This window comes from Eufriesea mexicana, unplaced genomic scaffold (assembly GCF_001483705.2).
Source record: "Eufriesea mexicana isolate 0111107269 unplaced genomic scaffold, ASM148370v2 scaffold452, whole genome shotgun sequence".
Taxonomy (NCBI): Eukaryota; Metazoa; Arthropoda; class Insecta; order Hymenoptera; family Apidae; genus Eufriesea; species Eufriesea mexicana.
Window position 1 is genome coordinate 9628 of NW_016908612.1, and position 4430 is coordinate 14057.

General features: G+C 31.8%; 1 pseudogene; it reads right to left on the bottom strand.

Annotated features, from left to right (window-relative positions):
• Positions 1-2627: 2627 nt before the first annotated feature.
• On the bottom strand, positions 2628-4089 carry LOC108545506 (peptidyl-prolyl cis-trans isomerase CWC27 homolog; annotated as a pseudogene).
• Between the last annotated feature and the right edge of the window lie 341 nt (positions 4090-4430).

The following is a 4430-nucleotide window of genomic DNA, read 5'->3' on the forward strand; positions in this document are numbered from 1 at the left end:
ATTAAATATTTAGTCATTTATAAATCAGTCAACCGAATGGTTCTTTTCTCGAATAATCATCAGCAGATAAGACGTACCTTTTACCTCCTTTTGACATTAGCTTCATTAGCCCAATAAAGTCCATTATGTACCACAGCACCATTATATTCCTGCTCTTATTGTTTCGACGTTCCTGTAGATATTTCTAAACATTTTTGCCTTAATGCAACGTTTATACTCTATATTCAATGTAACTTTACCTTTCATAACTAATACCACTTGCACATTCTCCATTTCTTCAAGGATCCACAAATTTGCATGTCGATGCCACACATTTTACACTGTTGATACATATACTGCCACATTTCTGTTTCGTGATCCCGCATAATATGCGTTTCCTCTTCTCACTGCTTTCATTCGAAACTTCTCCCTTTTCTTTATATACCTCAGCTGCATCATTCTGAAACTTAACATGTTAGCAATGATCGGTAACTTTGACCACGGATATTAATTTTTGATTCACTGATCCATTTGGATCATGAATACAACATACCTTTCAATCTCACTGCATTCTCCATATCTTGTTGCTAGAAGAGGCCATGACCTAAATTAATTGCATTCCTTTTTGTCTGCCTAAACCATTTCCATTTTCTGAATCTTTATTTGACCCTCAAAGATTTTTTATCTTGTATGACATATAATTAATCGATCTTCAATGAAATAAACATATACTTTACGTATTTGTATTGCTGGTTCAATTTTTTCTTGCTATAAAGTATAATTCTTGGCATCTACGCTGATGATATTCCATGAGTCCAATATTTTTGTATTGTTGCACGTACCTGTTTACTTCGACAGAATATTATCTCCACACAACCGTGCTCTGCTATCACTAATGAAAGATGGGAAAGCAATGCTTTATACCTTTCACCATGTGTTTACAACTGAGTTATATTATGTTATGTTAAGGTTATGTTAATAGAAATACTTACATTCGTTTCGTGATGCAGGCACACCTGCATGGACACAACAATGCTTCCAACGTTTGTTTCCAATATCTTCTCTTGTTTCATGTACTCTCCTGTTCATTTGGAGAAAAATTAATAAATCGCTCAATTTCTGTGGTTAATTTATGAAATTTTATAATTGCGTTGTAGATACGTACCTTTGCATATTTGTCGTCTGCCACGTAAAGAAATGAATGCCGATTGTCTAATTAAAACCGCTGCTCCGGATAAATTTAATAAAGAATGTAGAAAACATTTTGGCTTGATTTATTAAAATATATTACAATATATTCAGAGCACATAACCAGAGTTAGTAAACTAACATCAGAGCCGTCTATGTTCTCGTTACGGAACTCGAGCTCTGAGTCTAGAATCATAGACGGCTCTGATGTCAGTTTACTAACTCTGGTTATGTGCTCCGAATATATTTTATTAAATCAAATCGGCAGTGGAAAATTCACTAATTACTCGATATCTGTGATTAATTTATGAACTTTTATAATTGCATCATAAAGCCAGATCCTTCACGAACTTTCCAATATATTTTTCGATATAAATTTGTCCCTGATTAATTAATTATTAATAATTATTCTACGAAATGTTTGAATTATTGTCGAAGACTGTCGAAGGCGCCATTGGTTTTTCATTAATTACTATCCTCTACGCAATTAATTTATGAAGCTTTGTGCACTCATTAGAAAGACAATGTTCTAGCGAATCTTCTCATATAACTTTTGATCACATATTGATGCTAGTTTCGTTTAGTATTAAATATTTCCACGGAAAATCGTGATGGTCGCCGTTAAGAAATCATAGCCGCCATAAAACGAAAATTAATAACTAACAATTTAGAGATAAATTCTTTACAAAAGTTATATGAGAATGCAGCCTGAAGTTCCAGCTTTGCAATACAATTATAAAAGTTCACAAATTGTTTACGGAAATTGAGTAATTAATAATTTTTCACTGCCGGAGCCATTCTATCCTTTTCTATCCCTACACTGTCCTTGTCTACCACGTGACCAGCGACTCGACGACCTCCTTGCCTATCCTATATTCCTATCACTTTCTTGATTTTTAAGCCCAAATCATAGATGGCGCTGATCGAAACTGCCGAAGGAAAAACCACGTGACCTGCAGGGCGGGAGAAACAAAACGATAAAAGGACATAAATAAGTATAATACATTTTTCTACCTTCTCTTTACTCTCTTCAGAGCCAGACGAACATGATGTGACAAATGAAGATGCCTTGTTTCATTCTTGGTAAAAAGAAAACGAAACTGCAATGGTTATATGCTTAGGTACTTTTTATTCACTTTGAAAGTTTCACATATAAACGTTAATTGTTAACGACATAATAAGCAATGACATACAGACATTAGAATCTGAGTAGATGTCCGTATTACGGACCGTTGCGAGAAAAAGCTGTTTGGTAATACATAACACGTAATAATTATCATTATAATGATCATATGTATAACAATATTAATAGACATATACACACTACTGCAAATGATTCTATTTAAATACATTAGTTATCCTAATAATTCTAGATATTCGTTTATCTTGCATCTACCTGTCTTGTCGTGCATCTTTTTGGCTTTCTTTCGTGTTAAACCTTATACGAAGTATTTTTTTCCCTATTCATTTTCCTATATATCTATATCATCTTCAACATCATTTATTTTATAATTTTTTTATTTTCTTCGGTCCTTTCTTTGCATCTCTCAATTCATTTCTTATCCTTTCCTTCACTACTCTGAAAATATAAATATAAGACAGTCAATAAAAATTTCTACTTTCTATAACATAGTTATAATGTAAACACTAAACTAACTTTTTCTCTGTCTTTATAACTTCTAATTCTGCTTGAGTTTTTACATCGTCGTCACTTTCCCAATCGCTACTACGGTCTTCTTCCCTTTTTTTATTTGCAAGTCCACGTGGTTCAACAGCTAGTTGTGAACTTAATTTTGGATCCGTTATATGACTATGAGCTGATTTGTCCTTAGCACTAAACTTTTTATTTAATATCACAGATTCTTCTTTAGCTTCCTCTGCTTCTTCACCAAATGATAAAATATTGAAGTCACTGTAACAAAATTTTTAATTGCAAGGAATAATACTGTCAGAGCTAAATTCTACAAACATATATGATTTTTACTTTACTCTTGGTGTTTTAGTCTTTAAACAGTCTGTTACTTCTTCTCTTTCCTGTAGTATTATTCTTGGTATAATATCAGAAAATGGATTAATCAATGTTATAGTTTTTACCAATCTTGAAGGATAAAGTGGCCTATCATTCTACAAAAAAAGAGAAAATATTATGTTTATATTAGTTCTTGATATATTTCCTTGTAAACATTAAATTTACCTCACCTACAAGTGCTTCTTCAACTTTAAGCATGTCATATATGGTATATTCTTCAACTTTACCAAAGATTGTATGTTTATGCTGCAAAACTGGCGTAGAAATAAGAGTAAAGAAGAATTGGAAACCATTGTCATCTTCTCCAGCAATAGCCACAACCATTAAATCTCGTCGAAGAAAACGTAATCTTGTATGAAATTCGTCCTAAAACACATTTATCCAATAATTATTTTTGAAAAAAAAACGAATTCATTTTATTGATAAATATAGTCTCACTTTGAATGGTTCTCCATATATTTTACCACCTTCTCCTGTACCTGTGAGATCGCCACCTTGTGTTATAAATCCTTTGATAATTCTATGAACTATAGTGTCATCCGAATAACCTTCCATGCATAATTGTATGAAATATCTACATGCCTTTGGAGTTTCTTTTGCCCATAATTCTAACTCAACATCACCAAAAGTTGTTCTCATTACAACCTAGTAATAAGAAACACATTAGTTCGATTAATGTAAAATACCTTTAAAATCAAATTTCTTAAAATTTATTATTTACTATTGTAATACAAATGAGAAATTATTTAGTATAATAAAATAGAAATTTAGAAAGTAAATACTGTATATAAATTAAATTTTTAAACACAGATATACAATCCATGGAAGTATTATTAAATGGTACTTACTACTTTACCTTTAGGGGCTAGCTTTTGCATATAAATATTACTCATGTTTGGAAGTCTCCTATAATAAAAAAAGGACTTCATCAATAATATTTCATATTAAATATTTAGTCATTTATAAATCAGTCAACCCAATGGTTCTTTTCTCGAATAACTATCAGCAGGTAAGACGTACCTTTTACCTCCTTTTGACATTAGCTTCATTAGCCCAATAAAGTCCATTATGTACCACAGCACCATTATATTCCTGCTCTTATTGTTTCGACGTTCCTGTAGATATTTCTAAACATTTTTGCCTTAATGCAACGTTTATACTCTATATTCAATGTAACTTTACCTTTCATAACTAATACCACTTGCACATTCTCCATTTCTTCAAGGATCCACAA